Source organism: Mycteria americana (assembly GCF_035582795.1).
Source record: "Mycteria americana isolate JAX WOST 10 ecotype Jacksonville Zoo and Gardens chromosome Z unlocalized genomic scaffold, USCA_MyAme_1.0 Scaffold_18, whole genome shotgun sequence".
Classification (NCBI taxonomy): domain Eukaryota; kingdom Metazoa; phylum Chordata; class Aves; order Ciconiiformes; family Ciconiidae; genus Mycteria; species Mycteria americana.
In genome coordinates, this window is record NW_027445436.1 from 1,018,498 (window position 1) to 1,040,680 (window position 22,183).

Below are 22,183 nucleotides of genomic sequence, written 5' to 3' on the forward strand. Positions count from 1 at the left end.
ATTCCCTCCAGACTTTGGAACTGACTGCAGTAATTTGGGCTTTGACTAATTGGATAAATATTCCCTTAAATGTGGTAACTGACTCAATGTATGTGGCTGGAATAGTGCCACGTCTAGAAGATGCCCTATTACGGGAAACAACGAATCCTAGATTGGGGAGTTTATTTATCAGACTGCGGTCTGTATTAGGTCAACGTACAGCAGCCTGCTGTATCATCCATATTCGTAGCCATCAATTGGACCTTGGTCTTGGTCAAGGTAATCAGCTGGCTGACAGTCTGGTTAGTCCCGTGTGCCACGCACCTCCTATGGACAAATTTCAACAAGCTAGACAAAGTCATGAAAATTTCCACCAAAATGCTAAAGGTCTAAAAAGACAATTTAATTTAACGGAAAATGAAGCAAGAGGTATAATCCAGGCCTGTCCAAAATGTGGAAATCACGGTCCAGGCATAGGGTCTGGAGTGAATCCAAAAGGATTAAAAGCGTTAGAATTATGGCAGATGGATGTCACACATGTTCCCGAATTTGGTCGATTGAAATATTTGCATGTCACCATAGACACCTTTTCAAAAATGATATGGGCAACTGCGTTGCCTGGAGAAAAGGCGCATCATGTATGTAAACATTTGCTCGCTTGTTTTGCGGTGCTAGGTGTGCCTGAGCGTATCAAAACAGATAATGGGCCTGCTTATATTAGCCAAAAAGTTAGCGCATTTTTAGCAAAATGGGGAGTCAATCATGTTACAGGGATCCCACACTCGCCTACTGGTCAAGGACTAGTGGAGCGCACGCATCAAATTTTGAAGGACTATCTAAATAAGCAAAAGGATATAGAGGTAGACCCTCAACAGAGGGTGCATCGTGTACTGTTTACACTGAACTTTCTCTGTCTTATGGGAGATAGAGAAGAACCGCCGGTAGTAATCCATCATCAGCACCTTAAATTTAATGATACAATGACACTACCACAATTTAAAGTAAATTACAAGGATCCTGCCTCTGGAATGTGGCTAGGGCCAGTCCCAGTTATATTTAATGGTCGAGGATATATGTGTGTTTCCACAGGTCGCGGTCCAGTGTGGGTGCCGAGCAGAAACGTGAAGCCTGTTCTAACTCCTCATGGCTCATCCGACAAGCAAGATGAACCTACCCCTGATCATCGGGATAGTACTCCCGGTGGTGATGAGTCTTCACAAAATTGAGCCCAGAGAAAATATGTGGGTTACCTGGGCGAACAAAACAGGTCAACAAGCGTTTTGCCTCTCACTTGCGTCTGCTACAGAGCCTTTCCGGACGTGTCTACTAGGGGTACCAGGTTTTAAGGCAACTGACTTTAGTAGTTTTGCTACAAAAAACTGTAGTCGAGCTACCAATGTTAGTGGCTGCAGTGCCACACTCATCAATAGTCTAAATGTTACACTGCCGTGGGACCCCCAAGAGTTAAGCTTATTAGGATCAATGAGAAATGGCAATAAAACAAAAAATTGGACTCAAACTTGTTTTATATTTGGAGGACCCGCCTTTACTGGCACCAATTATTATAGAACATCTAACTGGATTGAGTGGACAAATGTCACGTCAAAAGAAAGGCGCTATAACGATTATTACGATCCAGCTGGTTATTGTGGGGACCAGGCAGCCCTAGGAGCCGAGACTAAGGGAGGGGTACCAATCTGGAACAATGGCACTCCAAAGGCCTTGCCTCCAGATGTTTTTTTAATATGTGGTGATAGAGCGTGGCAAGGTGTTCCACAGAACGTGTTTGGTGGGCCGTGCTATCTTGGAAAATTAACGTTATTAGCCCCAGATCAAAATTGGTGGAAAGATGTAAGAAATAAAACAATAGAAATCAAACATCGAACCAAACGAGAAATCACGGGTCTTTCCCCGGATTGTGATGATGAACTTGCCCTCCTCAGTACCACTGAGAGAGTGTTCCTGTCCCTGTTCATACCTGGGGGGGCAGCAGGACGAGCCCTGAAACAGGTTGGGCAATTAGCCTGTTGGGCTAAAAAACAAGCAAAAGTCACCACCCAGGTAATAGAAACACTATTAGAGGATCAAAATAGCTTACGCCACGCAATTTTGCAAAATAGAGCAGCAATTGATTTTTTATTATTAGCCCAAGGTCATGGTTGTGAGGATTTTGAAGGCATGTGTTGTATGAACCTGTCTGATCACAGTGAATCAATTCACAAACAACTACGATGGCTGAAAGAGCATGCCAACAAAATTCGACAAAATCAGGGGTTTTTTGATGAGTGGTTAACCAGTTTGTTTGGGTCCTTACCATCATGGCTAAAGGGTTTGTTAGCTGAGGGATTACGACTTTTAATAATTTTGGTTATCATAGGTCTGTGTTTTTGCGTAGCATGTAGCTGTGTCAAAAAGGCTTTTAGAACCATGATAAATCATGCCTGGATCGCTCAAAAACAAGAAGGGGGAATTGTGGAAGAATGGTTAAGTGAAAAAGGACACAGCTTAATTGATGTGAGCAATCCAGCCTTTGATGGGGCCTGGGAGCCAGAGATCAAGGTGAAATTCCCTTGAGAACAGCAGAAGGAGTACTTGGTAAAGCAAGATAAGCGGGACTAAGCCTGGGAAAGTGCTGATAAGACCCCCTTTGTGAACAGTGCGTGAACGGCAACTTTGTACCAATCATATAATTGTTTTAAGCGCGTGGACAAGTATAGTTATCCAATAGAATAGTCGCTGTTAGCGCGTGCTTTGCTTAGCATCTATATAAACCTGTTAAGTAATCTGAATAAAGGAGAACGACCATACTCATATTGAGATTCATCGTTACTCCGGGTCCGTCTCCCACTCCGACAGTTGTTTCAGAAATTAGTCCCGTTGTCTGACTCAATTCTCTCTGGGGTGCCATGTCACCAAAAGACTTGCTTTTCAAGGCCCAGGATAGTGTTCCGGGCGGTGGCATGGGGCACAGGATATGTTTCCAGCCATCCAGTGGTTGCTCCCAAAATTGTAAGCACATGGCACTTGTCTTGGCGGGTTTGTGGGAGTGTGATATAATCGATCTGCCAGGCCTCCCCATATTTATATTTCAGCCATCGCCCTCCATACCACAGAGGCTTTAACAACTTGGCTTCCTTGATTGCAGCGCGTGTCTCACATTCATGGATAACCTGTGCAATAGTACCCATGGTCAAGCCACCCCTCGATCACAAGCCCATCTATATGTTTCATCTCTTCCTTAATGGCCTGAGGTATCATGGGCCCACCAAGCTATAAATAATTCACCCTTCTGTTGCCAGTCCAGATCCACCTGAGCCACTTCAATCTTAGCAGCCTGATCCACCTGCTGGTTGTTTTGATGTTCTTCAGTGGCCTGACTCTTGGGTATGTGAACATCTACGTGATGTACTTTTACAACCAGGTTCTCTACCCGGGCAGCAATATTTTGCCACAATGCTGCAGCCCAGATGGGTTTGCCTCTGCCCTGCCAATTGTTCTGCTTCCATTGCTGTAACCACCCCCACAGGGCATTTGCCACCATCCATGAGTCAGTATAGAGATAGAGCACTGGCCACTTTTCTCGTTCAGCAATGTCTAAAGCCAGCCGAATGGCCTTTACTTCTGCAGACTGACTCGATTCACCTTCTCCTTCAGCACTATCTGTGACGTCATATAGGACTCCATACAGCAGCTTTCCATCTCCGATGCTTTCCCAAAATATGACAGGACCCATCAGTAAACAGGGCATATTGCTTCTCATTTTCTGGTAGTTTATTGCACAGTGGGACCTCCTCAGCACGTGTCACCTCCTCCTCTGGTGATATTCTGAAATCTTTGCCTTCTGGCCAGTCCATAATTACTTCCAAGATCTATGGGTGACTGGGGTTTCCTATCTGAACCTGTTGTGTGATCAGTGCAACCCACTTACTCCACGTAGCATCAGTTGCATGATGTGTAGAGGGGACCCTCCCTTTGAACATCCAGCCCAGCACCGGCAGTCGGGGTGCCAGGAGGAGCTGTGCTTCAGTACCAACCACTTCCAAAGCAGCTTGAACCCCTTCATATGCTGCCAATATCTCTTTTTCAGTCGGAGTATAGCGGGCCTCAGATCCTCTGTATCCCCGACTCTAAAACCCTAGGGGTCGACCTCGAGTCTCCCCTGGTGCTTTCTGCCAGAGGCTCCAGGTAGGGCCATTCTCCCTGGCTGCGGTGTAGAGCACATTTTTTACATCTTGCCCTGCCCGGACTGGCACAAGGGCTACTGCATGAACTATCTCCCATTTAATTTGTTCAAAGGCTTGTTGTTGCTCAGGGCCCCACTTGAAATCATTCTTCTTCCGGGTCACTTGATAGAGAGGGCTTACGATCAGACTGTAATTTGGAATATGCATTCTCCAGAAACCCACAACGCCTAAGAAAGCTTGTGTTTCCTTTTTGCTAGTTGGTGGAGACATGGCTGTTGTTTTGTTGATCACATGCATTGGGATCTGACGACATCCATCTTGCCATTTTATTCCTAAAAACTGGATCTCCTGTGCAGGTCCCTTGACCTTACTTTGTTTTATGGCAAAACCAGCTTTCAGGAGGATTTGGACTATTTTCTTCCCTTTCTCAAAAACTTCCTCTGCTGTATTGCCCCACACGATTATGTCATCAATGTATTGCAGATGTTCTGGAGCTTCACCCTGTTCCAGTGCCGTCTGGATCAGTCCATGGCAAATGGTAGGGCTGTGTTTCCACCCCTGGGGCAGTCGATTCCAAGTGTACCGAACACCCCTCCAAGTGAAAGCAAACTGTGGCCTGCACTCTGCTGCCAAAGGGATTGAGAAAAACCCGTTAGCGATATCAGTTGTAGCATACCATATGGCTGCTTTTGAGTCCAGTTCGTATTGAAGTTCTAGCATGTCTGGCACGGCAGCACTCAGGGGCGGCGTGACTTCATTCAGGCCACGATAGTCTACGGTCAGTCTCCACTCTCCATTAGACTTTTGCACTGGCCTTATGGGACTGTTAGAACGTACACGAGTCTTGCTGATCACTTCTTGGCTCTCCAGTCGACAAATCAGCTTATGGATGGGAATCAGGGAGTCTCGGTTGGTACGATACTGTCACTGGTGCACTGTTGTGGTAGCGATTGGCACCTGTTGTTCTTCAACCCTCAGCATCCCCACCACAGAAGGGTCCTCTGAGAGACCGGGCAAGGTGGACAGCTGTTTAATTTCCTCCATCTCCAAGGCAGCTATACCAAAAGCCCACCAGTACCCTTTTGGGTCCTTGAAATACCCTCTCCTGAGGTAGTCTATGCCAAGGATGCACGGAGCCTCTGGGCCAGGCACAATGGGGTGCTTTTGCCACTCATTCCCAGTTAGGCTCACTTCGGCCTCCAATACAGTTAGCTGTTGGGATCCCCCTGTTACTCCAGAAATACAGATGGGTTCTGCCCCTATATAGCTTGATGGCATTAGGGTACAGTGTGCACCGGTGTCTACTAGAGCCTTATACTCCTGTGGGTCTGATGTGCCAGGCCATTGGATCCACACAGTCCAGTAAACCCGGTTGTCCCTTTCCTCCACGTGGCTGGAGGCAGGGCCCCTCTAGTCCTGGTCATAGTATTTATTACCCACTTCTTGTACATATGAGTCAGGAGCTCCTTCATTAAGATCAGCCCTTCTACTCTGTCTGGGGAACTGTCCACTGGAAACCAGAGCAGCAATTTTCCTGGAAGAATTCCCTTGTGTGATTGTTTTTCCTTGCAACTCCTGTACATGTGATTGTAGGGTAAGGGTAGGTTTTCCATCCCACTTCCTCATGTCCTCTCTGTGGTCACGCAGGTAAAACCATAGGGTGCCCCGTGGTGTGTACCCTCTATATCCTCTCTCTTGAGCAGAAGAACGCTGACTCCTAGTAGCTGAGGCACTGGTCTGTACAGGTAAGGAGTAGGACCTATCTTCTTTGAGTAGCTGGACCTCCCGGGACAGTTTCTCCACAGCCAAGAGGAGGGAGGAAGAGATACTTTCTTCGTATTCCCGGAGCTGGCTAGCCGCTTCATCCACTGTGGGACCCTCTCCATCTTTCCAGGTCAGTATTGCCAATGAGTTGGCACACGACAATGGTGCGTTCCATACCAACTTCCGCCACATGAGTCGTGTGCACTGGACCTAATCTGGATCTTTGGGTAACCGCTTGTCATTCAGGTCACCATAAATCACCTCCAGCACAGCTAATTCCCTCAGGTACTGGATACCTTTCTCTATGGTGGTCCATTTCCTGGGGCGATATACAACATCTTCCTTGAAGGGATATATTTCCTTCATAGCTGACAGGAGTCGCCTCCAGAGGCTGAGGGCTGGTGCCCCTTTTCCAATTGCTTTGTCAATGCCCCCTTCCCTAGAAATGGATCCCAGCTGTTTGGCTTCCTTACCCTCTAATTCCAGGCTACTGGCCCTGTTATCCCAGCATCGGAGCAGCCAGGAGACAACATGCTCACCTGCATGACGGCTGAAATATTTTCGCATATCTCGCAGCTCACTCATGAATAGGGATCGGGTGGTTTTCGTCTTGTCCACGAGTTCTTCCTCTTCCTCTCCTTGTGATGGCCCTTCTCTTTCATCTTCCCTTTCTAAACGATCTGACTTTCACTTCCAGGATTTCTTCTTGTGTATAGGGGTGACTGAAACTGACACGGGTTGGTTTCCTGGTTGAACCGCAGTGCCTGTCGCAGGGGGGCTGGAGTGACCACAGTGCCTGTTGCAGAGGGGGCTGGAGTAGCCGCAGCGCCGGTTCTTTTGTCACCAGATCCTTGAGGGTTTGAATAGTGTTGAACAGGGCTCGGTAGGCATGGGCCGGGCCCCAGCACAATGCAGTGATTTATATCTCCTTAGAATTGGCAGGGTGACAACATACTTTTTCCAAATATTCTAGTTTTTCAGGATTCTGCACTTATTCAGGGGTGAAGTTCCAAAACACTAGAAGTGCCCACCGTCCTAGGCATTTGCCCATGCTATCCCACATACCCTGCCACCCTGCCATGATATTCTCAAATTGCTTACTAATTTTGGAAAAAATCACAGAATCGTATAGGTTGGAAAAGACCTTTAAGATTATCAAGTTCAACTGTAAACCTTACACTGCCAAGACCACCACTACACCATGTCCCTAAGCACCTCATCCAAACGTCTTTTAAATACTTCCAGGGATGGCGACTCAACCACTTCCCTGGGCAGCCTGTTCCAATGCTTGATAACCCTTTCAGTGAAGTAAAATTTCCTAATATCCAGTCTAAACCTCCCCTGGCGCAACTTGAGGCCATTTCCTCTTGTCCTATCACTTGTTACCTGGGAGAAGAGACCGCCCCCACCTCTCTACACCCTCCTTTCAGGTAGTTGTAGAGAGCGATGAGGTCTCCCCTCAGCATCCTTTTCTCCAGGCTAAACAACCCCAGTTCCCTCAGCCGCTCCTCATAAGACTTATGCTCTAGACCCTTCACCAGCTTTGTTGCCTTTCTCTGGACACGCTCCAGCACTTCAATGTCTCTATTGTAGTGAGGGGACCAGAACCGAACACAGCATTCGAGGTGCGGCCTCACCAGTGCCGAGTACAGGGTCACGATCACTTCCCTAGTCCTGCTGGCCACGCTATTTCTGATACAAGCCAGGATGCCATTGGCCTTCTTGGCCACCTGGGCACACTGCTGGCTCATATTCAGGCGGCTGTCAACCAACACCCCCAGGTCCTTTTCCACCAGGCAGCTTTCCAGCCACTCTTCCCCAAGCCTGTAGCGTTGCATGGGGTTGTTGAGACCCAAGTGCAGGACCTTGCACTTAGCCTTGTTGAACCTCATACAATTGGCCCCAGCCCATTGATCCAGCCTGTCCAGGTCCCTCTGCAGAGCCTTCCTCCCCTCAAGCAGATCAACACTCCCACACAACTTGGGGTCATCTGCAAACTTCCTGAGGGTGCACTCGATCCCTTCGTCCAGATCATTGATAAAGATATTAAACAGGACTGGCCCCGACACAGAGCCCTGGGGAACACCGCTTGTGACCGGCCGCCAACCGGAGTAAACTCCATTCACCACCACTCTTTGGGCCCGGCCATCCAGCCAGTTCTTTACCCAGCAAAGAGTACACCCGTCCAAGCCATGAGCTGCCAGTTTCTCCAGGATAATGCTGTGGGAAACAGTGTCAAAGGCTTTACTGAAGTCTAGATAGACAACATCCACAGCTTTCCCCTCATCCATTAGGCGGGTCACCTTGTCCTAGAAGGTGAAGCAGGTCAAGCAGGACCTGCCTTTCCTAAACCCATGCTGGCTGGGCTTGATCCCTTGGTTATCCTCTACATGCCATGTGATGGCACTCAGGATGATCTGCTCCATCAGCTTTCCTGGTACTGAGGTCAGGCTGACAGGCCTGTAGTTCCCCAGGTCCTCCTTCCGGCCCTTCTTGTAGGTGGATGTCACATTTGCTAACCTGCAGTGAACTGGGACCTCCCCAGTTAGCCAGGACTGCTGGTAAATGATGGAAAGGGGCTTGGTCAGTGCATCTGCCTGCTCCCTCAGTACTCTCGGGTGGATCTCATCAGGCCCCATAGACTTGTGAGTGTCTAAGTGGTGTAGCAGTTCACTAACCATTTCCCCCTGGATTATGGGGGCTCCATTCTGGTCCCCATCCCTATCTTCCAACTCGGGCGGCTAGGTACCCAGAGAACAAGTGGTCTTACTATTAAAGACTGAGGTAAAGAAGGCATTTAGTACCTCAGCCTTTTCCTCATCCTTGGTCACTGTGTTCCCTCCCCCATCTAAGAGAGGCTGGAGATTCTCCTTAGCTCTCCTTTTGCTGCTAAGGTATTTGAAGAAATATATTTTGTTGTCTGTTATGGCAGTAGCCAGATTGAGCTCTAGCTCAGCTTTGGCGGTGGAAGCAACCACCGGATGGCTGGAAAGATATCCTGTGCCCCATGCCATCGCCCGGAATACTATCTTGGGCCTTGATAAACAAGTCCTGTGGCGACATGGCACCCCAGAGAGAATTGAGTCAGACAACGGGACTCATTTCCAAAACAACCTCATAGACACCTGGGCCAAAGAGCATGTCATTGAGTGGGTATATCACATCCCCTATCATGCACCAGCCTCTGGGAAAATGGAACGATACAATGGACTGTTAAAAACTACACTGAGAGCAATGGGTGGTGGGACGTTCAAACATTGGGATACACATTTAGCAAAGGCCACCTGGTTAGTTAACACTAGAGGATCTGCCAATCGACCTGGCCCTGCCCAATCAAAACTTTTATGCACTGTAGAAGGGGATAAGGTCCCTGTAGTGCACATAAAAAACATGCTGGGGAAGACAGTCTGGGTTACTCCTGCCTCAGGCAAAGGCAAGCCCATTTGTGGGATTGCTTTTGCTCAAGGACCCGGGTGCACTTGGTGGGTAATGCGAAAGGATGGGGACGTCCGATATGTACCTCAAGGGGATTTGATTTTGGGTGAGAATAGCCAATGAACTAAATGGTATGATGTTAACTGCTATATAATACTGTGTGTCATCACTTGTATGATTACTATACATCATATCAATGGTATTTCAATAAGGATCACCCAGATTAGTGAAGAATGAACTTCGATGAAAGCAAGCAAAGTGCAGTGGTGATGGAACCAGAACTGGCTTCAGCATGCAACAACCCAACACCACACACCATCTCTTGTGCCATGAAGGACTATTATGACAGATGGAGCCCAAAGTCATGGACTAAATGAACTTAATAAACATTTTAGAAGGATGGCCCATAGACCAAGGGAATGATAACTGTGTGTACATATATAGATATACATATCAAGAGACAGGAAAAGTGGTGGTGATTAATTGTATTAGAAAAGGTAGAACCTGGGCATGACATAAATGGTATAGAATAAGGGGTGGATACTGTCCTGGTTTCAGCTGGGATAGAGTTAATTTTCTTCCTAGTAGCCGGTATAGTGCTGTGCTTTGGATTTTAGTATAAGAATAATATTGATAACACGCTGATGTTTTGGCTGTCGCTAAGCGGTGTTTACATTGGTCAAGGACTTTCCCCCCCTTCAGCTCCCCATGCTCTGCCAGGTGCCCAAGAAAAGGGAGGGGGCACAGCCAGGATAGTTGATCCAAACTGACCAAAGGGCTATTCCATACCATATGATGTCATGCCCAGTATATAAACTGGGGGGAGTTGGCCGGGGGGTAGCGATCACTGCTCGGGGACTGGCTGGGCGTCCGTCGGTGGGTGGTGAGCGGTTGTATCATTTTTTTTTTATATATATTTTTTCCCTTTTTTCCCTCCCTTGGGTTTTGTTCCTCTCTCTCTCTCTCATTGTTTTTTCCTTCTCATTATAATTCATTATTATTATTACTATTATTTTGTTCCAATTATTAAACTGTTTGTTTCTCAACCCACGAATTTTCTTACTTTTGATCTTCCGATTCTCTCCCCCATCCCACCGGGGGGGGGGGGGGGGGGGGAAGTGAGCGAGCAGCTGCGTGGTGCTTAGCTGCCGGCTGGGGCTAAACCACGACAATACCCAAGCTCTGTCTCTCCCTCTGCCTATCAGCTGCTCAGGCACCAGGGACCTGACCACCACATATCCACCTCTTTGCTATCTGCTCGCCTATGAGATACAAGGGAACAAGTGACCTCACAAGCTCCTACACAAACCATAAGCCTACTCTTGGCCTATCAGTTGCTCAGGCAGCAGTGACCTCACAAGCATATACCAACCTATTTGCAACGTGCTCGTCTTTTGGAATTACCACAGCCAACAGCTAAACACCTAACCAGTCCCTCGCTCTCTCCCTCCCAGCACGATGGGGGAGACAACTGGAAGGGCAAAAGCAAGGAAAAAACCCACATGGGTCAAGATAAAGACAGTTTAATAAGTGGAGGGGAAAAAAATAAAAGGAAACAAGGCATGGAGAGGCAATCACTCACACCAGCAGACCGATGCCCAGCCACTCTCTGAGGAATGGCTACTTTGTGGAAACTCCCCTCCAAGTTTTAGTACTTAACAAGGCACCGTATGGCCTGCAATATCTCTTTGGTCCGTTCGCGTCAGCTGTCCTGACTTTGTCCCCTCCAATCCTCTCGCCCACCCCCAGTCCCCTCGCTGGGGGGTCAGAATGAGAAACAGAGAAGGCCTTGACGCTATGCCAGCACTGATCAGCAATAGCTACAACAGCAGTGTGTTATCAACACTGTTTTAGCCACCAGCACAAAGCACAGCACCATGAGGGCTGCTATCAAGAAAATTCATTCCGTCCCAGCCAGACCCCGGACAACCTCCAGCCCTTATTCCATACCGTTTGCACCCTGCTCGGGTCCTGCAGTATTCAATGAATTTGCATCAACCACCACCACGCCCTTTCCCATCCTTTGACATGACAGACACTGTACTGGGTTTGGCGGGTGTGGCTCCGGTGGACCTGGGCAAGTCCCAGCCCACTCCTGACTTCTCCCCTCACTCAGTCAGATGGAGTTTTTGAAACATTTGATCAAGTCATCAACTTAAGGACAAGGAAAAACATGTAGCACCAGCCTGCACCCCACAATGGTCTTGCACGTAGCTGTGAGATTCCCCCAAACCATGGAGAAAGTTCCCCACCACCACCCTTCTTAGTGTGACACCTCAAAATGCAGTTTGCAGTTCACAGGCCCATTGGCTGGTTTTTCTCATTCACGTGGTTGTTTTGGGGATCCCCTTCAGGCCTTTTCCTCTTTGTTCCCCTGAACATGTTCTTCTGAGGTTGGCATTTTGTCCTGCTTTTCCATTTTCACAGCCCACATGGCCTGTGCCTTGCTGCCCCATGCAAAGCCCAGAGTCTGTCCCAGTAACCCTGCATGGCCGCCCTGCTGGGCTGGGCTGGGATGTGGGGGCCTCCCAGTCCAGCTCACAGGACTGGGCTCTTCTTTGCACGTGTCCGCATTTGTTATGGGGCCCCTTGGAGGCCTCCTAGCAGGGGGCCACCGCCCATGGGCATGTTCCAGCTTGTCCATGCCCCAGCACCTTTTTGGCACCCCTCCGCCCTCTTGAGGCCCCCCCCACCCCAGCCCTGTCAGGGCCTTTCCCTTTTGTTTCTATTCACATGTAAACTGTAATTGCTCACTGCATTTGCTCTTATTGAAAAAGTTTTTTTCCATTTCATACCTATGTTTTTATGGCTGTATATACTTACTGTCTATAGCTTTTGTCCTGGTTTCAGCTGAGATAGAGTTAATTTTCTTTATAGTGGCTGGTATGGGGCTATGTTTTGGATTTGTGCTGAAAACAGTGTTGATAATACAGAGATGTTTTAGTTGTTGCTGCACTGGTCAAGGACTTTTCAGCTTCCCACGCTCTGCCAGGTGCAGAAGAAGCTGGGAGGGGACACAGCCAGGATAGTTGATCCAAACTGACCAAAGGCCTATTCCATACCACATGACGTCATGCTCAGTATATAAAGCTTGGGAAGAGGAAGGAAGGGGGGACATTTGGAGTGATGGCGTTTGTCTTCCCAAGTAACCGTTACGCGTGATGGAGCCCTGCTTTCCTGGAGATGGCTGAACACCTGCCTGCCCATGGGAAGGAGTGAATGAATTCCTTGCTTTGTTTCGCTTGCGTGTGCGGCTTTTGCTTTACCTATTAAACTGTTTTTATCTCAACCCTCGAGTTTTCTTGCTTTTGCTCTTCTGATTCTCTCCCCCATCCCACCGGGGGGGAGTGAGCTAGCGGCTGCGTGGTGCTTAGCTGCCAGCTGGGGCTAAACCACGACAGCTTTATAAATGTTTACACACATATATAAATCTATACATAAATACATCTATAGGGGTACATATATAGAAATACTGTATTATTAATACATATTTGTACACCTATTTATAAATATATCTATAGATATTCTATACATTTATCTATTTTTATATGTAAGCACTTCCTGGACCAAAGGAGCTGGGCAGCCAATCACAAGGCTGCCTGAGAATGATGGTGTCAAGAAATGGCTGTCAGCCAATCACAATGCAGGATGAAAACACATGGGGAATGAGGCTGTCAGACATAGCAGCCTCCCTGTATGTCGTGACAGGGGGCTTCCTTTGTGACGTGTCCCTGGGAACACTGGGACAGGTGGCCAGTCCTGCCGGCCAGTCAGAGGGGCTGCCTGAGAACCCGCGAGTGTGACGGTGCCGAGAAATGGCCATTAGCCAATCACAGAGCACTGTGATATGTAACAAAATGGCAGGTCACTGCCATGGAATGGCGGCACCCTGTCATAAAATGGTGGCCCAACCAAAATGGCAGCCCTTGCGTATATAGGCGAAGGGCCTTCTGGGTGTGATGCACTTCTGGGTAACCGGAAGGGGTGGCCGGTCCTGCCAGCCAATCACAACAGAGCACATGGCCGGTAGAGGAGAGTGACTTCTGGGGCAAATGGCCCCTGTGGCTGCTGGGAGGGGGCGGGACTTCCACCGGAAGCTGTTGGGCGGGGCACCTGCGCATCGTGTCTCCCGTAGCAGTGGTGCCTGTGCTCCTGGCGTGTTCTGGGGCAGGGATCCCAACGCGCAGCAGGAAGGCATGTGGGGAGGTGAAAATGCTCCTCTTGAGCCGTGGTCAGAGAAGGGGTCAATGTGCTGCCAGAGCTTCCAGGTCTGTGCCTGACGTAAGAACTTTCCCACCCTCAAGCCTGCCCATGCTTCTCACAACCAACCAACCAACCCATAAGCCTCAAAACATCATCTTTGCAAATTCATGGCAGTCAGGCAATGTCCCCAGTGTTTGGAAAAGAGGGAAACATCACACCCATTTTTAAAAAGGGTAAAAAGGAGGACTCTGGGAACTACTCAACAGCCAACCTCACCTCCGTGCCCAGTAAGATAATGGAACAGAATGTCCTGGAAGCCGTGTTGAAACAAATGGAAGACATGTTAAAAGAAATGGAAGACAGGGAGGTGATCAGAGAAAGCAAGCATGGCTTCACCAAGGACAAATTGTGCCTGACTGATGTAGTGGCCTTCTGTGATGGAGTAACTGCATCAGTGGAGAAGGGAAGAGCTCCAAGTGTCATCTACCTAAACTTCTGTAAGGCCTTTCAGACGGTGCCCCAAGCATTCTTGCCTCTAAATTGGAGAGCTATGGGATTGACAGGTGGACTATTCCATGGACAAGGAACTGTCAGGATGGCCGCATCCAAAGAGTTACAGTCAATGAACTCAGTGTCCCAGTGGAAACCAGTAACGAGTGGTGTCCCTCAAGGGCCCCTGCTGGGAGCAGTACTGTTTAATATCTTCATCGGTGACATAGACAGTGGCATTGAGTGCACCCTCAGCAAGTGTGCAGATGACACCAAGCTGAGTGGTACAGCTGATACTCTAGAGAGAAGAGATGCCCTCCAGAGGGACCTTGACAGGCTGCAGGAGTAGGCCCATGTGAACCTCATTGAGGTCAACAAGGCCAAGTGCAAGGTCCTGCACTGGGGTGGGGCAATCCCCAAAATCATTACAGACTGTGGGATGAAGGGATTGAGAGCAGCCCTGCAGGGGAGGACTTGGGGGTACTGGTGGGTGAGAAATTGGACATGAGGCATCAGTGTGTGCTTGCAGCCCAGAAAGCCAAGCATATCCTGGGCTGCATCAAAAGAAGCATGGTTAGCAGGTCGAGGGAGGTGACTCTCCCCCTCTACTCTGGTCTTTTGAGACCACAGTAAAGAGTGCAGTTTATTAGAGCAACAGACACACAGGTTCTTTGGATTACCACTGATAAATTCACTGTCTGCAAAGCATGTGCAAATACCAAGAGTATGAGTGACACTGCCGGCTATCATGGCATTAAAGATGATAAAGCATCTCTAGAGAGATTTCTAAGTTTCCTGGGCAGGCACTTGGTATAACCAAGTGTTCAAATCTTACCCAAAGGCGTCCCGATGGGGGGGTAGAGAGGCTCAGCCCGTCAACTGATCCCAGAGGTCAGAGTGGTACGCGATGGTGTCTTCCCTAACATTCTCTTTCTCTTCAGCCATTTTATACTATCTTTCACCTTTCGGGTGGAGCTTGCGTGTCTCTTGTCAGACATCTTTTTTTAGGATTGCTGTAAAGTTTTCTCGCTTTGCTTTTAAAGGTATAGGCTAGGAGAAATTCAAAGCGCAAGCTCAGTGAGGGGTGGTCGCACCTTGGAGGAGGGTAGCTTTTGGGATGGAGGTGTGTTTTGGTATTATAATGAAGTTATAATGAGCAAAGTTCATCAAAGGACAGCATTTTGTCAGAAACATGACAGACTGTTGGCCCAGGACAGCAAATGTGCAGCTTACTGGTCACACACAATACCTTTGAGCTCCCATTTCATTGCAGAGCATGGCCGCGGCGTCTCCACACCGCTCCACCCTCCGAACAGTTCCTTCTTACAGTCAGTACACCAAGCTCCCCTGGCGTCACCAACGTCTAAGGTTACAGGCCTAGGGACCTTCCATGGAATGGCCTTGCATGTCAGCCACATACCACCCAGGAATCTTCTTCAATGCTGTGCCTTACCTAAAAGTGTGAATATAAGTTTAATTTCTAAGTCACCTCCAGCAATTATCCCACACAGGACAAGGGGCAAGGGGTTCAAACTGGAAGAGGGTAGATCTAGATTGGATGTAAGGAAGAAATGTTTTACGATGAGGGTGGTGAGACCATGGAGGGGGCACAGCTGGGACAGCTGACCCCAGCTGACCAAAGGGATATTCCATACCATATGATGTCATGCTCAACAGCAAAACCTGGGGGAAGAAGCAGAAAGGGGGGGACTTTTGGAGTTAGGGCATTTGTCTTCCCAAGTAACCGTTACGTGTGATGGAGCCCTGCTTTCCTGGAGATGGCTGAACATCTGCCTGCCATTGGGAAGTAGTGAACGAATTCCTTGTTTTGCTTTGCTTGCGTGTGCGGCTTTTGCTGTACCTATTGAACTGTCTTTATCTCAACCCATGACTTTTCTCACTTTTACCCTTCTGATTCTCTCCCCCATCCCACCAGGGAGGAGTGAGCGAGCGGCTGCGAGCGGCTGCGGTCAGCCCTGGGGAACATGCTGCAACATCGCCTGAAGTAATCACCAACAGTGGAGAGAGACTGATTCCAGCAGCGTGGTTTGTCCTAGCAGAGTGTGGTTCTCTATGACAGGTGTCAGTGTTCCCCTCTGGACACCGGTATTCTTGTCCCATAACAAAAAGAACACACAGACAGGGACAGGGAGGGGGTTGGCTTCCCTTGTGCAGGGCAGGGATTCAGCTGAGGCAATGCAGGCATCTCATCCTGACCAGGAAGCCCTCGGGCTGAAGCAGGATTCAGCTCCCCTCTGACTTCACAGACCCAGAGGAGCTGGGAATTCTCCTGGCTCGGTTCCGGTGTGCACAAAAGAGTTGGCAGCGCGTGAGCCCCTGCTCTGAGCCCCTTACCTTTATTGAGCAGGGACTCAGGTGCTCACATACAGATCCTTTGTGATGACGGAGGTGCCAGAGGTGGTCCAAGACCTGTGCAAGGGTTTGCAAGCCCTGATGGAAAATCTCTGAGAATACCCACCTCCTTCCTGAGCATCAGCTGAGGGCCAGAGGGGGAATGGGGATCTCCTTGGCCACCCACAATGACCCCAGACATTTAGGGAACCTGAATGTGCCTTGTAAAATATCTCCCTGAGCTCATCAAAGCAAGGAGGGCCCCAGAAGGAGACCCAGGTCTCTCTCTCTCCAATGGACTCACTAAAGCTCCAGTCACCGTAAAGCTAAGACACATCCACATCCCTGCACTGAAGACTTTTCTTTCAGAGCTCTCATTTTAATGCCATTAAAAAAAGAAAAAAAAAAGCCTCTAGTGCCATGCCAGGTGCCTGGGTGCCAAACGCAACTCCACTCAGTAGGCAAACACAGCACCGAACGCGCAGGAAAGCCGTGCCCTGTTAGAGCTGGTGTGGGGCAGACACCCAGGGCCTCCCAAAGGGGTCCAGTGACTGCGTGCCACTACCTGAATGACAACACCATGGTGCTGATGCAAGGTCCATGCCATCTACAGCCGGGGTGATGCAGGGCTGGGAGGCAGATCACAACCAGGGTGCCCTGCCCTGTACCTGTGTTCTCAGCCCTTGGCTATTCTCCTCTCTCTGAACCTCTACTCACCTGCCTGATGCTAAGAAAAGGGAAGTTGATAAGAACAGAATCAGAGACTCATAGACTCATAGACTGGCTTTGGTTGGAAAGGAGCCTTTAAAGATCATCTAGTACAACCCCCCTGTCATGGGCAGGGACGTCTTTCACTAGGTCAGGTTGCTCAAAGCCCCATCCAACCCGACCTTGAACACTTCCAGGGATGGGGCATCCACAAGTTCTCTGGGCAACCTGTTCCAGTGTCTCACCACCCTCACCATAAAAAATTTCTTCCAATATCCAAACTAAATTTACTCTCTTTTAAAAAACATTATCCCTTGTCCTATCACTACAGGCCCTGGTAAAAAGTCTCTCTCCATCTTCTTACAAGCCTTCTAGATATGTTGTATGGCTACAAGAAGGTCTCCTGACATGGATCCTGATTTAGAATCCTGCCAACTACAGAAATTTATCACGCATGGGTGATTTAGACCTCTTAAAGAACCACTGCCAAAGGTATCAGCAAAAGTGGTTTTCTTGAAACTTAACAAAGTTCAATGACAAGCTTCACTCCATTACTTACTGCACAAAGGATATAACAATGATTCAAAGTTACCAGTACAGAACCAAAGTTACCAATGCAAAAATGAAAGTTACCAAGACAAAATCTTAGTGCACTCTAATACAAGGTTATGCGCGATACTGGTCACTTATCAAAGATCTGCAGTTGGTAAAAGATCTGTCAGCCTCAAGGAGCAACCCTGAGAGGTGTCCCAGCTCAAGGGGAGATCACTGCCATGCTGTGGGATAATGGCCGAGGTGGCTTAAAAATTAAAACTTATATTCACACTTAAGGCACAGCATTGAAGAAGCCTCCCAGGTGGAATGCGGCTGACATGTAAGGAATCCATGGCATGGGAGTTCCCTAGGCCTGCAACCTTAGATGTTGGTAACACCAGGGGAACTTGGTGTGCTGACTCTAAGAGGCGCTACCCAGAGGGTGGAGCGGTGTGGAGATGCCGCGGCCAGGCTCTGCAATAATAGGGGAACTTAAAGGTGTCAAAGAACTGATAAGCTGCATATTTACTACCCTGGGCCAACAGCCTGCCACGTTTTTGACAAAATGCTGTCCTTTTAGTGAACTTTGCTCATTATAACATCATTATAATACCAAAACACACCTCCATCCCAAAAGCTACCCGCCTCCAAGGTGCGACCACCCCTCACTGAGCTTGCGCACTGAATTTTTCTAGCTTATACCTTTAAAAGCGAAGCGAGAAAACTTTACACCAATCCTAAATAAAGGTGTGTATTACTAGAGTCACTCAAGCTCCACCCGAAAGGTGAAAGATAGTATAAAATTGTTTAAGAGAAAGACAATGTTAGGGAAGACACCATTGCGTACCACTCTGACCTCTGGGATCAGTCGACGGGCTGAGCCTCTCTTCCCCCCCATCGGGACGCCTTTGGGTAAGATTCGAACACTTGGTTATACCAAGTGCCTCCCCGGGAAACTTAGAAATCTCTATAGAGTCGCTTTATTATTTTCTTTTAACGCGTTTGTCCTCCGGCCGTGTTACTCATATTCCTCCGGCCGTGCTATATCCGGCCGTGTTACTCATATTCCTCCGGCTGTGTTATACCCGGCCGTGTGACTCGTATTCTTCCGGCCGTGTTACATACATGTTTGTGTCCGGCCGTGTTATTCCTACTCATATTCTTGACATTTGTATGTGCTTTGCAGACAGTTAATTTATAACCGGTAATCCAAAGAATCTGTGTGTCTGTTGCTCTAATAAACTGCACTCTTCACTGCTCTGGCCGTGATAGTTCCTTCAACATGACCAGACTGGGGGGGTGTAAAGGTTAATGCTGTCGCCTTAGTGAAAACTGTGAACCAATAAGTGGCTACACATACAGTCCTTAGAAAATAAACCGTTGACCAGGCCTGAGACTAAGACTGGACCTAGCCGCACCTAGACTCCTCTCTGAGAAGGAGTTTAGAAAGCAAGGGGGTCCTGTCTGAACCTCGTGACTCAACGGGAGGGTTCCCCTCAGCCACTCCTCAGACTCTTATTTGTATGCGACAGTAACTCTTAACGCAACACCGTGCAGCCAGCTGCTTAGCAGGGAGAGCTGAAGGAAGGCTCACTGAGGCTGCCATAATTATGGAATAAAGTGGTTGGCTTGTAGTTAAATTGCATGCGATGGAGAAGGGATGCCTGAGACTCCTTGTACCCACAACTTTCTCTGTTCCTTGACAAATGAGTCTTGGAACAATCACCTGCTCTTCATGTGTTAATCGCATGCTCAGCGTTCCAGTTTCTGAGGCCATATGCATCAGTTCTCACCATGTCACTCTCTTTCTGTGTGGGTTTCTGGAGAAGAGGTTGGAACTAGAGAAGTTCTTGGCCCAGTTATGGCTTAGGCCTTTACCTCCTTTGGAGCCTGAACCAAACTACCACTAGTTTGGTCAAGGAGTTGAGTGCATCCGTCACAGGGACTCAGCTCCTTCCTGTGCCTGCCACAAACCCACAGGTGGTGGATTCCTCTTGCCTCAGTTCAGGTGTGCACACAATGCAGTCCTCCAAAGACTGGAGGAAATCAAATGTCCCTCCTATCTTCAAGAAGGGCAAGAAGGAGGAGCTGGGGAACTACAGGCCAGTCAGCCTCACCTCTCTCCCTAGGAAGGTGATGGAGCAGTGAATACTGGAGACTCTTTCCAGGCACATTGAACTGGTATGGCTGGCATGTAGATAACTTTCTTCATAGCAGCCCGTATAGTGCTATGTTTGGGATTGTGACCAAACCATTGTTGACAACACAGCAATGTTGTAGCTATTGCTGAACCGTGTTTGCACAGCCTCAAGGCCTTCCCTGTTTCTGTCTCTTCCTCCTCAGTGAGTAAATGATATTTGTTGAGGAGGGAAGAGCAGGGGACGTCATTTAGCAAGTCAAAGATTTACACTGTGTATTGGTATCCACGTCCAGGTTTTGGTAGCGGGGGGCTGCAGGGGTGGCCTCTGTGAGAGGAGACCAGTGGCTGCCTCCATGCCAGACAGAGCTGGTTCCACCTGGCTCCAAAACGGACCCACCGCCGGCCAAAACTGAGCCCATCAACGAAGCTGGTGGAACCTCTGTGAAAGTGTATTTAAGAAAGGACACAACTGCTGGAGTGTGAGAGGAGATAGGAAAAAACAGTGTGAGAAACAGCCCTGCAAACTCCAAGGTTGGTGAAGAAGGAAGGAGAGGAGGAGCTTCAGGCAGCAGAGCAGATAGTTCCCTGCAGCCCATGGAGGAGACCAGAGTGGAGAAGGTAAGCCCTGCAGTCCACAGAAGACCCAAAACTGGAGATGCTGGATATTTCCTGAACGAATGGTGGCTTGAGGAGAGCCCATGCCGGAGCAGGTTTGTCTTGAAGGACTGTAGCCCATAAGAGGGACCCCACGGGAAAAGTGTTAGAAGGAAGGAGCAGCAGAGAGGAACTGTTATGGACTGACCACAACTCCATTCCCCATCCCGCAGCACTGCTCAGGGGTAGAAGAGTAGGGAAGGAAGGAGGGAAGTCGAGCTGTGGAAAAAAGGGTGGGGGGAGGCCTTCCATGGGGAAGGAGATAAGGTCTTCCAGCAGCCCCACGCTTCTTCCACCCTCAGCCTTTGCAGTTGCACATGCCTGGCCTGTCTGCTTGCCTTCACCACTGTCACATTTGTACAAGGCCCACACACATGTTGGCTTGCCCCTTTGAAGCTGGAGCATGCACCAAACCTGGAGCCCACCTGGGCCAGGTCCCCTGTGCCTGAGGCTGGGCACAGCTTTTCCCTGGGAACCTCCCTGAGGAGCGCTCCTCGTGTGTCAGCCTGTGTCCTGGCACGGGTGGCAAAGGGACAAAGGCTGCTGCAGCAGGGCTGAAGTAGCTCAGCTGGGAGAGCGTTAGACTGAAGATCTAAAGGTCCCTGGTTCAACCCCGGGCTGCAGCAATGATTTTCTCCCTCAGATTTTTGCAGAGCCCATCTGCCTTCTTCCAGCCTGCCCCAGCCCTGCTTGCTCCTTCACCTCTTGCCAGAGCACTGTCCCTGCTCTGTAGCTGCAGATCTGTGGCTTAGAAGGAGCCTTCTTCCAGCACCACAAGTGCCCAGCCTCCCCCGGGGCAGGACTCTCCATTCAGTGCTCCTCTGGGGTGCTCTCCAGCTGTCCCTCCTTCCCCGCTCCACAGAGAAAGGCACATACTGGACTATAGTGCCACGGCAATGTGCACATCCTAGCCACCTGCAGATCTGCTGCCTCAGCCGGTTCCCCAGGGATGCTCCTCCAGAGAAGTTTGGCTTTTGTTGTGACTGACCCCAAGTGAGAGGATGGGGAGAGGGAGAGACTGTCTGTCCAAGCAAGGTTAGTGTCTTGCCAGCTTTTAGCATGAGCTTGAAAACGCTTGGCTGCAGGGACAGTGCCTGCAGGACTATCACTGCTCCAAAAGAGTCCTTCTAGGTCTTTCTTGACCAAGAACGGGAGAGTCATTGATAAGGATGGGCTTTGGGGCCATGTGTGCAAAGCAGAATAGATGAGCAGTGTGTCCCCTTACCTCCACTCAACCACTCCAGAAGTTCACGGTGACTGTGGTTTGCTTTTGATTCCCCCAGACCCTCTCTGCCAGGCAGGGGCTCAGTGGGGAAAAATCCAAGGCATTGGGCAGCACAATGGCCCCATCTGTACCACCACGAGGAGACCATCCCTGAGCGTGGTCAAACCATCGGCCTTTCAGTTAAGAGCTGACCATGCTCACCCACCCTGCCACAAAGACCCCAGCCAGGGCTGTTCCAGGGCACTGCTTTGCCCTCAGGACAGTCCTCAGTGCTGACGGAATGGGAAGGTCCCTGAGCCCAACCCACATGCCCAGCCCCATGGAGACAGAAGATTGCCCTTCTCCCCATGTCCAGGGATGCTGGGGGGCAGAGTGGTGCACGGGGAGGCCTGGTGCCTGGATGAGGGGGAGGTTTCTCCTCCTCTCCACCACACACCCTGGGGTGCCATCAGAGCCTGGGGGCACCTCACCCCAGGGAGGGCATTTCCCTCACCCTGTTGCTCTGCTCCTGCTGTG

General features: G+C 49.3%; 1 long non-coding RNA gene and 1 other non-coding gene across 2 annotated transcripts in view; one reads left to right on the forward strand and one right to left on the reverse strand.

The window, feature by feature from the left end:
- LOC142402955 (uncharacterized) overlaps positions 1-14,911 on the reverse strand; it is a 904,242-nt gene extending 889,331 nt beyond the window's left edge. Inside the window, exon 1 of the long non-coding RNA XR_012773534.1 lies at positions 14,890-14,911. This is a non-coding gene — a long non-coding RNA (uncharacterized LOC142402955). The remainder of the gene's footprint in view (positions 1-14,889) is intronic.
- Positions 14,912-20,995: 6,084 nt separating this feature from the next.
- TRNAF-GAA (transfer RNA phenylalanine (anticodon GAA)) lies at positions 20,996-21,068 on the forward strand. The gene has a single exon. It is a non-coding gene; the product is annotated as a tRNA-Phe (tRNA).
- Positions 21,069-22,183: the final 1,115 nt, after the last annotated feature.